At 45.0% G+C, this 13,248-nt stretch overlaps 1 protein-coding gene across 1 annotated transcript in view; it reads right to left on the reverse strand.

Moving 5' to 3' along the window:
* The window catches only part of WASL (WASP like actin nucleation promoting factor), a 281,837-nt gene that overhangs the window by 39,847 nt on the left and 228,742 nt on the right, over positions 1-13,248 (reverse strand). The window lies entirely within an intron of this gene.

Genomic DNA, 13,248 nt, shown 5'->3' on the forward strand with positions numbered 1-13,248 from the left:
AAGTAAGGAGCTCAATGTACTGGACACCCCCTGTGAGAAAGTGAATCTTTCTGCATGGCCAGCCCAATTTCTGTGGATGGATTTATGCTGCTGTTTTGGTTTTTAGCTCTGTGCACTGTGGTACTGCTGTCCAGTCCACTGTGTATGTGCTCTGTCCCCTAAAACATGTTAAAATTGGCTAATCCTCAAATGGCATATTTAACTTTCCAGTAAGGCATAGTGTAGGAATCTGCATTTATTGCAAGGTCACCCACACATTTTCACCTCATTTTGGACCATATTTTTGATGTTTAAAAAAAAGAAATTACCTCTGTGTAATTAGGCAGCTAAACAGGAGTAACAAGCCAGTGCTGCCCCTTTATTCATGGTTATATTGGTTAACCCTTAAATCACATATTTAATATGTCTATGCGCCCCCTTCATTATGGTGTAGGGAATACACACAGGACCTGGAATTTAAATGCCACCTATAGACTGCAGCACCTATGTTGCCTCTGAATGGGTTGGCCTGTAAAACATGACTTCGGCCTACGATGTGTAGCTTGACTGCAGCAGTCTAAACACCTGCTGTCAAATCTGTCAATAAAAACATAAGTACACCTTGTCACCCACAAGGTTGGGTGCCTGATAATTAAAGTGGAACATGTGCAAAATTCAAGTTGCCATGTTCTTCCAGTGCCTAGTCCCAAAAACTATTTTCTCTGGCAGGCCTGCGGCTGGGCCCTATGAAGTGTAGAAAGAACAGATTATACATTTGAATCTGAAACTTTTGACAGGAAGCAACTAAAATAGTCAATTAGCAATTATTTTTCATATTAATTAAAAGTCCAATTAATTGATGAAGTTGAAGTTTTAATATACATTTAGAAAACAATGTTTAGGAAGTTAACTTTTCCTTGCTTGAAGTTTCTGGAGGCTAATTTACATTAGCCTACTAGCAGCTGCCCAGCAAGTGCTTGACTGAAATGAAGTGTTACAACTGCTTCAAGAGCACAACAATGGCTTAGGCTTGGTAAAAGGATGGATAGGGCATTTAATCACTATCAGACTAGGAAAGACAGCTGGTGTGAACCCAGGAACTTCATTAACTTGAAAGGGACAGAGGTGAGGCTTGTCCATTCATAATTTAGTTTAAGCAACTTGAAGAAAGGAAGCCTAAGTCCCCCGAGGCCCACCTTAGACAGGCTTGCTTCAAACCCAGCTAATACCAGAACTGGTTTGGAGGGGACTGCTTATTTCCATGCCCAAACCTGTGGGTTGACACAGGGACCCTGCACAAGGAAGAAAGGGGCACTGTGGAAATGTTGGCAGCAGTATGGCAAACAGAAACTGCTGAACATATGATTAGGGTTGCCCTTGAAGCTTTTGCCCCATTGGTAAGGCAGGAGACAGATGTCACCACCATCTACCAGCTAGTGCCAATCGAAACCCAAGGAACCCTCCTCAGAATATTTTCTGGACTCGCGGAAGAGCAGAAGTGACTGGACATTATTTGCTATAAGCGGAGAGGTGTCCCGAAGAAATGTACCTGCGTCCTCTTTTACACAGGACAAAAGAAGTGGACTCCAAGGGTCAGTCGGAGACACAACAATCTGCAAGAGGCTTTTTATTTCCTCAAGTGACCATATAACCAGCACCAACTGGTCCTTGCTGGTGGCCTCTGCTGAACTGAGTCCTAACCCCTAAGAGCTGTCTGAGGGCCTGGAAGTCTTAGACACTTAGAAGTGACCCCATGAGTGCCTCCCCGAGAAACCCCGCTCCTGAAAAGTTGGGGCTTCGTCATGTCAGGGGGACATTGCGACAAAGGTCTCTAATTTAGATGCACCTTCCATGGATACTGCTTCAGGCTTGCCTTGATGGAGGATATTGAACTTCTTAAATGACTAAGACCGAAGGAAAACATTTTCACTAGGACAAACCAGCCTAGTGTATCCATTCGGCGTTCCATTGCGTTGGCCTGAAATTGTGCCTAGGTCCCTGTCTAGTGCTTTCTCAGACTACCATTTTGAGTTAGTGCTTTTTGGCACTATTTTTCGACTTAAAAAAATGTATTTCTGGTCCCCCTTATTGAAATGTTGTTTTGCATCGATCCTGTTTAATACATTTGACTTGGTTTTTCTAATTTTGTTTGGAATTTATATTGTTTGGTGTTTTTACATTGTTCTAGTTTTGGTATTGCATACATACTTTACACATTGTCCTAAATTAAGCTGTCTGCTCTGTGCCATAGATACCATGGGTTTTAGTGTCAATTATTCGTTGAGGTGGGCAACTGTCCACCCCAAATAATAATCCACTCTCTTACACATACTGTGTGGTGTAAGAAAATGCACCAATGGCACAGAAAGTTAAATGTCACCCGTGGGCCGCAGCACATATTCTGCCATTTTAGGGATTGCAAGGAAAACATGGCTGATTCCTGCAGCTGTAGGCACACCGGTCAAAATAGGCCAAAAACCAAGATTCACTCCTGGCAAAAGGTTTGACAACAAGCCATCTATGAGCCATCCGATCACCAAGGTTGCATTCATTCATTAATGGAATTCTAATATGGCTTAGGAAAATCGGTGGATGTCTTCCTGTCTCAGCCTAAAGAGCAGTGATTCAGGCCTTGATTATTTCCAGGCTGAACTATGGGAATATTCTTTACCTAGGCATCACAAACGTCTTGCTCAAGCGGCTTCAGAAAGTGCAAAATGTTGCTGCAAGACCTTTACTTCACCCCCCTAAATTCAAGTCTACAGCCAGCCTTCTCCATGATTTTCAATGGCTGTCAAATTATTATATATTTTTTAAAGTTTATTTATCTTTTTAATGCGTTACAATAATAGAAGCATGGCATTTCACTGTCAATATTGCAGTTAACCAAAGTGTCTATCAACATTGAGCAAATAAAAGGCATAGTATCAAAGGCCTGATTATACGAGAAAACAGAACATATGATTAATTAATTCAGTTCCAGCGGAATACCCAAGTTCCTGAGGAGAGAAAGTATGTCCCTGTCAACGCATTCAATAAAACCAATGCATTGCACTTATATCACATCACAATATTCTATCTTAACAGAGGGCGTTGTAATATTCAAAGACTCATTGATGTGCATCATATATCTCTCATCCCACTCCGGTGGGGACTATGCCCATTTCAAGTTGTGAGGCTGAAAATGTATGTGTCGACTCGGTATAGGCCCTGAGCGGTCCCCAGATATCTTTGGGGGGTGAGGAGCATGGTAATGTAGAGGAATAAGCTTTGCTGTGGGTGTTGCAATATGCAAAGCTATCCAACCAGTGTTGTAGCGTGGGAACTGTTCTGCGGCCCCAGTGGAGAGCAATTTCCATTTTGGCTAACAGTAAACTAAGGGAGGTAAATCTCCGTACTCCTTTAGGGAAGTTTACCACATATCCGAGGAGTGCGATCTCAGGCATTGGGGTTAGTGTCAGTTCTATCATGTTTCCCAGTGTTTTGTGAACTGCTTCCCAATATGAGTGTATCTTGGGGCACGTCCACGTAAGGTGGGCAAAATCTGAGTATGGAGCATTACATTTGCAGCAATTGTGTGGTCTAGCAGGATCTAACCTATGTGACTTAGATGGGGTGACATACATTCTGCGAAGAAAGTTAAAATGAAGCAGCTTGTGGCGACTATTGAGGGATACGTCCTTCGTCACTGCGCAACACTTGACCCATTGTTCATCTGTTATGGCACGCCCTAAGTTGTCCTCCCCAGCTTTGCGAACCTTGTCGTCTGTGACCTGGATAATTTCTGAACATGCCCTATATAGTTTAGAAACTAGATGAGTCCCACTCTAGCTCTCAATGACCATGGATAGGGGAGAGAATGAGTCTGGTTCAATAGGAATACTGGGCAGGGTTGCCCGTTGCGCTGAGCAGATGCACCTTAGTACAAAGCGGTCCATGAATGTGGCTGTGTTGAAGCGGTCTGTGTCAGTTAGGGAATAAGTCTCCCATTTCGGTGATATTAAATTTAGTTAGGGTGCGTTTTACCAGCTTTTCCCTAGTGATCGGCAGCCAGGGGGAATTGTGAACGGGGAGTGCCGATGAATATAGCATGGTAGTGCCGGTAAGGCGCCGTAATATTTCCCATGCCCAGCTGGTAGTGGAAACCGTCTGAACGTGATCCATAGGTACACCTTTAGGCAAGACTGTGGAGAGTTTCTCAGGTAGCACAAAGTCAGCCTCTGGGCGGAGAAATTGGATCCGAGCGTCCGGGTGAAACATGTATAGGCATAACTGCATTGGGCAACCAAGTAGTGCAATTGAAAGTCTGGAACATTAAATCCTCCTCTCTCATATGGAAGTGTCAGCACTTGCCAGCGTACACAGGGCTACATGCCTCCCCAGATCAGCCTATTCAGATGTGAACGTATTATTGAAAAAAAAACTGTTTGGGAGGGGTACATTTATTTATTTAAGGAGTTTTATATCGAGCTGCCAAGAATCTGGTGTATCAGAGCACTTTACAGACTGAGATAAATACCAGGTAACGAAGGCCATGATTGAAGAGCAAAAATTACAATATACATGTTCATTGTGGGTCAGGTAAGGTAGCACATGGGCATGTAAGAACATGTAACAAAGGCCATGATGGAGAGCAAACATTACAATTACGGGTCAGGTAACAGTAGTATGTAGGTGGGTTTGGAGCCTGGGGGCTGGAGAGGCCAGGATATGAAGAAAAAACGTACAGAAGAGGGATTAGGTGCTGGTGTCTGAAGGGTTGAAGTGGTGGTTGAGGAGAAGATCTTTTATCTGTCTTTCGATGCCCAGATAGGAGGGGTTCATCCTTATGTGCACAGGGAGGGAGCTCCAGATTTTTGGTGCATTGCCTGAGAAAGAGCGGGTGAGGGCTATTTGTTTGTGTCTTTTTGGTGGGATGAGGAGCAGAGTGTTAATGCTTTTTAGGTTTCTTGACTGGTCAGCCTCAGTTTGGATGCAAGGTAAGCACATTTCCTGGTTTGAAGGAATGTGTGAGTGAGGCAGACCATTTTGAAAGAGAAGCAAGCTGCGATCGGGAGCCATTTCAGATTTTTTAGGGAGGTGGTGATGTGATCATGGCTTTTTGCTCCAGTGACCATTCTTGCTGCTGCATTAAGTGTGTCTCTTGGGGGGGGGGGGGTGCAATTTCGAAGAGCCAGTGAGGGTGGCATCGCCGTAGTCCAGTCTGGATAGTACCATTTCTTGCGTGGTGTTTTTTTTAGATCATTTGGGGGAGGAAGGGCTTGATTTTGTGTAGGAGTTTTTGATTATAAAATGCACTTTCAGCTGTATTCTTTATGTGTTGGTTCATATTCAGTATTGGTCGAAGGTGATCCCTAAGGAGTTGACAGATTTAGAAAGTGTCAGTTTGCAGCGTGTCAATTGAGTTTATCCACTCTTGGTCCTGGGAGGTCAGACCATTGTTGGATACAAGTAGGATTTCCGTCTTGTCCAGGTTGAGTTTCGGGTGGCTGACAGAGTCAGTGCTGGACTTTTATGAGAGTGGAGTGTAGTCATCGAACGTCTTCTAGCTAGGGTATTTCTAGGTAGATCTGGGTGTGGTCTGCATAGAGATGATTAAGAGTATGTTAGCTTGTTTGAGAATGGCAGTGAGAGGTTCCATGTATACATTGAAAAGTGTAGGAGAGAGGACTGAGTTTTGGGAATACCCCTGGTAATGGCAGTCATGTCTGAGGTCGAGTTGCTGATTTTTATTAGCTGGGAGTGGTTATGATGATAGGAGGTGAACCATTCCAGGACCAGGACATCTATTTCTGTCAGATTTTGTAGTGATTCTAGAAGCAGTTTGTTATCGACAGTGTTGAAGGCTGCGGATAGGTCTAGAAGAAGGAGTAGGCAGCATCTGTCAAAAGTCCAGTGACTTGTGAATATAATCCGTTATGTTCAGTAGGGCTGTTTCCGTGCTACATCTTTTTCTAAAACCTGATTGGAGTAAGTTTATTGGTGTCAATGTGTTGAATGAGTTGGAAAAGAACACATTTTTAAAGAATATTGGCTAGGAAAGGGAGGTTGGAGATGGACTTGAGGGTTTTCGGTCTTCTGGGTCTGCCCCTGGTTTTTTCAGCAGTGGAGTAACTTGCCGTAGTTTGAGGAAGTCCGGCATCAACCTGTTACTTAGAGCGGTTTATTATTTTGGTCCACAGAGGGGTTTAGGCATGGTTGAGGCTTTTAGTCAAAAAGGCCAGAAGAGGGACTCAGAGGTGAGAGGAGGGCTCAGTATTTATGCTCATCTTTTTAGATGGCATTCTCCGAGAGTGTGTTAAATGAACTCCATCTCTTTTGTGTTGCGGGGGTCTCAGCTTTTTTGCACATTCGGAGCACTCAAGGTGAGAGGCCGCTCTTGGTGAGTTCGGAGATGGCAGCGATGTGTTGGGTTCCTCCTTTCTGAGGGGAGCGTTACTAAAGAATTGCAGAGTGTGAAGTTCAAGGAGAGTTCGATATTCGAGAATTTAAATTTGGATAGGTTGTCGCAATGTTTTTTTGAGACATGGGGATTTCGTTATACTGGTTTTGAGGTTCGTTGATAAGAGATGGTGGACAGTTCTTAGGGGCGGTTTTTAGCATTATCTAGCGCTCTGTGAAAGAAAGCGGCTTTTTCTTTGACGACGATGTGGTTTTTATATTTTCTGCGTTGAACTCTGAGCTATTGAAGGTGGGAGGCGGAGCGTTCTGTGCTCCAGAGTCTTTCTGCAGCTCTCAGTATTCTTTTTTCCCCGAGTTAAGGTCTTTGTTGAATCAGACCTTTAAGAAGTATCTCTGATGTGTTTGTTTTTGGGGGCTAGTTGGTTTAGGAAGGATGACATCCTTGTGTTATAGTGGGAAGTAAGTTCCTCTGTAGAGAGGTTGTCTGTTTGCAGGGGTAGTAGGGATATCATTATTTCTCCTAGGGTCTCCAGGGGAATCTGATTTTTGACGCAGGAGCATTGCATGATTTCTGGGTGTGCATTGGGGGAGCTTCCGTTTGGTTGATGTGAAAGAGCATGATGTGGTGGTCCAACCAGTCAACGGGGATGATGTTGTAGTTATTTATGGCTTCCTTGTGTGCTATGATGGCATCTAGGGTTGCGCCTTAGTTTGTCTTTTACAGTGCCGGATCACACTTTTGATGAGAAGGAGATCATTTAAGGATAGTATGAGAGCATTGTTTTTAACATTCCAGTGAAGGTTTAAGTTGTCTAGGAATAGGTTGCGGTCGTTTTGAGCGTGAGCTGTGTAAGGAAAATGCTACTTACCAGTATGCATCTGTTCTTGGCATGTAGAGCTGCAGAGTCGTATACTGTGCATTAGATCGCCACCTGGTGTTGGGCTCGGATGATTGCAGGTTGTTGTCTTCTTGGAAGAAGTCTTTGTAGTCACGAGATAGGTGACTCCTCCCTTGGACAATACTGCGCATGGGCATCGACTCCATCCTCAGATTGTTTTTCGCCATGATGGGAAATGATGGAGTGGTAGAAGTAAAGATAAAGAAAAGGATGTCCATGCGTGTGCATCTAAATAAGATAACTGGAACGGATACAAGCCCCGGGGAGGCGGGAGGGCGTATACGACTCTGCAGCTCTACATGCCAAGAACAGATGCATACTGGTAAGTAGCATTTTCCGTTCGAGGCATATGAGCTGCAGATCGTAAACTGTGCATCGATTGTGCAGCAGTGTCTCCCCTAGCGGTGGTCGCCTGTATCCGTTGCAGTACTCTGAAACAGTGTTCTAAGGGCAGCTTGGCCTACTGCAGCTTGCTGCTTGGCCTGCACATCAACACAATAGTGTTTAGTGAAGGTGTGTATTGTAGACCATGTTGCTGCCTTGCATATATCCTCTAGTGGTATATTTCCTAAGAAAGCCATAGAGGCTCCTAGATTGAGAGTAGAGTGTGCTCTAGGAGGAACTGTAAGTGTACGTTTAGCTTTTTGATAGCATATTTGTATACACTTTACAATCCACCTGGCAATTCCCCCCTTAGAGATGGGGTTGCCTTTGTGTGGGGGAGAGAAAGATACAAATAATTGTTTTGTCTTTCTGAAGGATTTAGTCCTATCTGTGTAGTATAACAGGGCTCTCCTAACATCTAAGGTGTGTAAAGCCCTTTCTGCAACAGAGTCCGGGTTTTGAAAAAACAGCGGTAGCTCTACTGATTGGTTAAGGTGAAAAGGAGTAATAACCCTTGGCAGGAATTTTGGATTAGGCCTAAGAACCACTTTGTTAGTATGCACTTGAAAAAATGGTTCATGTATTGTGAATGCTTGTATTTCGCTAACTCTTCTGAGAGAGGTGATGGCAACAAGGAAAGCAGTTTTCCATGTTAGGAATTGCAATTCACACTTATGTAAAGGCTCGAAAGGGGGTCCCATAAGTCTTGTAAGGACCACGTTTAGGTTCTATACCGGATCAGGTGGTAACCTAGGTGGGATTATACGTTTTAATCCTTCCATAAAAGCTTTGATTGCAGGTACTCTGAATAGAGATAGATGTTGTCTATTCTGTAAATAGGCTGCAATTGCTGCCAGATGCAGGCGTATGGAAGAATAAGCTAAATTGGACCTTTGTAGGTGTAGAAGGTAGCACATGATATTTTGGATGGAAAATCCAGTGGATCAATGTGATTATTGTTGCAATGTATTGCAAATCTTTTCCACTCAGCGGCATAGCACGCTCTGGTAGTGGGTTTTCTAGCTTCTTTAATTATGTTCATACAGTCTGGTGGTAGGTTTAAGTAACCAAACTCTAAGACTTCAAGAGCAAGATCGCCAAATTCAGTTGGCTTGGTTCTGGGTGTCTTATTTCTCCATGGTTCTGTGTTAACAGAGAGGGTGTGAGCCTTAATTTTTGATGTGGAACCAGTGAGAGATCTAGCAGTGTGGTGAACCACGGCTGGCGTGCCCATGTGTGAGCTACTAGTATTAGTTTGAGAGACTGTTGTCTGAGTTTGCGCACTACTAGTGGAATGAGTGGGAGAGGCGGAAAAGAATACGCAAATCTGCCTGACCAGTTCATCCATATCGCATTCCCCTCCGACTGTGGGTGTGGAAACCTGGCGGCAAAGGTTGGGCATTTTGCATTTTCGTGGGTGGCAAACAGATCAATCTGTGGATGCCCCCACATTTGGAAGAATGGTTGAAGAACTTGTGGATGTATCTCCCATTCGTGAATCTGTTGTGACTGTCGACTCATCAGATCTGCTATCTGATTGTGAATTCCTGGAAGGTGCTCTACTGTCAGGTATATGTTTTGAGGAATGGCCCATCTCCAAATGTTCTGTGCAAGCTGGGCCAGTTGCAGAGAGTGCGTCCCCCCCTGTTTTTGTATATAATACATAGCTGTCATATTGTCCGTCCGGATTAAGACAGCTTTGTTTTGTACTTGCACTTGAAATGTTTTGAGTGCTAGGAAAATGGCTAGCATCTCTAGATGGTTGATATGGAGCTGTTTTTGTTGATTGTTCCATTGGCCTTGTGTGGTATAGTGTAAGAGATGAGCTCCCCAACCTGTGAGGGATACGTCTGTCGTGAGTACTATCTGTGGAACAGGTTCTAGGAACGGCCGTCCCTTTGTCAAATTTTTGGTGTTCCACCATTGCAGAGAGCGATATGTACGGCTGTCTACCAACACCAGGTCTGAGAGCTGACCTTGAGCCTGATTCCACTGTTGTGCTAGACATTCTTGTAATGGGCGCATTTGCAGTCTTGCATGTTGAACTATGAAGATGCAAGACGCCATCATGCCTATTAGTCTCATGAACACTCTGGCTTGGAGAGACTGATGGTGTTGAAATATGGAGACTAAGGTCTGAATGCTCTGTATCCTGGCTGGACTGGGATATGCTAGAGCTGTAGATGTGTTTATCGTAGCTCCTAGATACTGATGAACGTGCAAAGGCTCTAGGTGTGACTTGGTGTAGTTTATGGTAAACCCTAAGTCGGGCAATGTCTTAACTGTTTGTTTTGTGTGTTGGACATAGTGACTGTACGATTTTGCTTTTATGAGCCAGTTGTCAAGATAAGGGAAGACATGTATCTGTTGTCTTCTGAGATGTGCCGCTACTACTGCTAAGCACTTTGTGAACACTCGTGGTGCTGATGTGACCCCGAATGGAAGGACTTTGAATTGATAGTGCTTGTCCTTGTATGACAAACCTTAGATACTTCCTGTGAGCAGGATGTATAGAAATGTGAAAGTAGGCGTCCTTTAGGTCTAGTGTTGAAAGAAAATCGCCTTGTTGTAGTAGTGGGAGTACTTGCTGCAGAGTGATCATGTGCAAATGATCTGATTGTTTGTAATGGTTTAGGGGCCTGAGGTCGAGAATTGGTCGGAGTGTCTTGTCCTTCTTGGGAATTAGGAAGTACAAGGAGTAAACTCCTGTTCCCTGTTCCTCTAAAGGAACTACTTGAATAGCATCCTTTTGTAGAAGTGCTAGAACTTCCTGTTGAAGCAGAGTCATATGGTCTGTGGACATTGGACGCTGCCTGGGTGGTATGTTTGGGGGGGGGTTGTTGTGAGTTCTAGGCAGTAGCCATGTTGGATAATTTGTCTTACCCACCTGTCTGTTGTGATGGAATTCCAGACAGGTAAGAACTGTGATAATCTGCCCCCCACAGGAGTGGAATGCTGTAGGGGAGGCAGAAGGAAGTCACTGTTTGGGAGTGGAAGAGGAGCGGTTGTTGTTATTACCTCTACCTCTTCCCTTGTTATTATTGCCTCTGTATCCTCCTCTGAAGTAGCTTTTGTTAGAGGAGGTCTGTGTGTTCCTTTTAAAAGATGACGTATCTGCGCCGGTTTGCTTAGAGCCTCCTCTATAAAAGGAGCGGCAAAAAGAACTTCTAGTCTGTGTGGATTGTAATGCACCCATAGACTTAGCTGTGTCTGTGTCTTTTTTCATCTTTTCTAGTGTGTTGTCTACTTCCGGCCCGAACAATTGGGTTTGATTGAAGGGCTGGTTTAAGATGGAAGTTTGTACCTCTGTTTTAAACCCTGAAATGCGTAACCACGCATGTCGTCGGAGTATAACACTAGTATTGACTGCTCTGGAGGCTGTGTCAGCTACATCTAGTGCACATTTAATTGAGGCGTTGGATATTAATTTGCCTTCTTGTATGAGCTCTGTTGCCTGATCTTTGTATTGATCTGGGAGGTGCTCCATCAGTTTTTCTAATTGGTCGTAGCGAGCCCTGTCATAGCGTGAGAGCAGGGCTTGTGTATTTGCTATACGCCATGTGTTTGTCGCTTGCGCAGCAATCCGTTTCCCTGACACATCAATAACTTTTGATTCTTTGTCAGGCGGGGGCGTGTCACCAGAAGTCTGGGAATTGGCTCTTTTTCGTGCATTAGACACTACTAAAGAGTCTAGTGGCAGATGTCCTTAAATATATACAGGATCAGATGGTGCTGGTCTATATTTCTTTTCTATTCTTGGATTTAATACCCTACAGCGTACCGGGTCTTTAAATATTTCTGGAGCATGTTTAATGACTCCTTTGATCATGGGTAGTATTTGCATAGACCTTTGTGACTGCTCAAACGTATCCAGTAAAAAACTCCTCATCGATGGCATCAGAGTGCATTGAAACCCCGTGGTAAAGGGCTACTCTATTTAATAGATGATTAAACCCAATACTATCCTCTGGAGGCGAAGGTTTTGTTGGGTAGGACTGAGGATCAGGAATGTCGGGCACATTGTGTGGTGGGAAGCCACAAATGTTGTCCTCTTTAGGATATTCTGGATTGACATGTTCATCTAAAGGGTATTCTTGTGGCTCTGGTATGTCATTCCCCCCCACCTAGATCATACTCTTCGTCAGTGTGGTGTGATGATGCAGGAGATTGAACAGGAGAAACTGTAGGTTCAATGTAAGAAGGGTTAGGAGAGGAAGAAGGTGAAGGAGAGGAAGGGTGCATTGGAGAAGTTGCAGTCCTTTTTGGCAGGAACCACAGGTAGAAGTGGTGTGTCTGCTGGTCTCTTCTTGTAAGGAATAGCCTTCACATGTCCAGTCTTTGGATTGATATGGACCTTTCTTTGTTTAGGATCTGGTCTAAACAGTTCTTCCTCCTCTACAACGTTCTTCGGCGTCAATTTTTTCGGTGCCGATAGGGGTTGTTTTGCTGTAGGAGGCGTTATCGAGTCCCGTGGCAAAGTTTTCGGTGCCGAAGGTGGTTTCGGCTTGGTAGTGTTTGGTACAGAGGTTGGAGATTTTGGAGTGGAGACAGGTCTCGTTGGCCTTGCGGCGTCGGACTCTGGCTTTCCATCTTTATTTTTGGAACCGGAAGGCTTTGGAGTCGGAGCTCTTTTCGGATCCGGTACAGTCTTCGGCACCGATGCATCTTTTGGTTTGAGTGCCGAAGGCTCTTTGTCTTTGGGCACCGAAGGGAGTTTTGGCTTTGGTGTTGAAGGATACCTTTGGTGTTGAAGGATACCTTTGGTGTCGAAGGATCCTTCGGTGCCGAAGGATGTGTGTGCTTCGGTGCCAATGGAGGAGGTGGAATTGGCACATGTGGTTTTGTCGGTGCCGAGGCACCGGAAGGCGTAGTCGTTTTCCTTGGAGCCGAGCCCGAAGGCGGGGCGTCGGAGCGGGTATTTCGGTCTCGACTGGGCCCCATGGGCGGAGTGCTGACCGTTGCCTTTGGTTTGGGCAGTGTCTGTGGTGCAGGGGCAAGAGTACTCACGGGTTGTTGAGATGGAATCGAGTTGTCCGAGTTCTCTGCCCCCGATATGATCTGGAGATCAGGCGAGTCTTCCTCGGCGACGCGTGGAGCCTCGTCCTCGGAGAAGTCTTCTTCGACGATCTCCTCCTCAAAGATGGCCTCCGGTGCTGGTGCTGATCTCCTCATCTCGTGTCGACGCGCCCTCTGATCCCGAATGGTCTTCTTCGATCGGAAGGATGCACAAGCTGTGCAGGTCGACTCGTCGTGTTCCGGCGATAGACAGGAGGTTGCACACCTCGGGATGGTCGATATGAGGGAACTTTGCTCGACATACCGGGCATCTCTTGAATGGAGTTCTGTCCATGAGGCGTAGGCCGTACGGCGCCGATAGGCCCAACGGCCCGCGTCAACGCACCGGAATGTAGCTGATGTCTAAAGTAGCTTGTTCGATGTCGATGATGTTTGTATAAAGTTTTTGTGCTTCGAAGTTGCTGAAAAGTCTTTTCTAGCCGGAGCGGAAAACTTTCATCCGAACCGAGTGGCGGAAAAAAACAATCTGAGGATGGAGTCGATGCCCATGCGCTGTATTGTCCAAGGG

The sequence above is a fragment of the Lissotriton helveticus genome, chromosome 1_1 (genome assembly GCF_964261635.1).
Source record: "Lissotriton helveticus chromosome 1_1, aLisHel1.1, whole genome shotgun sequence".
Lineage (NCBI taxonomy): Eukaryota > Metazoa > Chordata > Amphibia > Caudata > Salamandridae > Lissotriton > Lissotriton helveticus.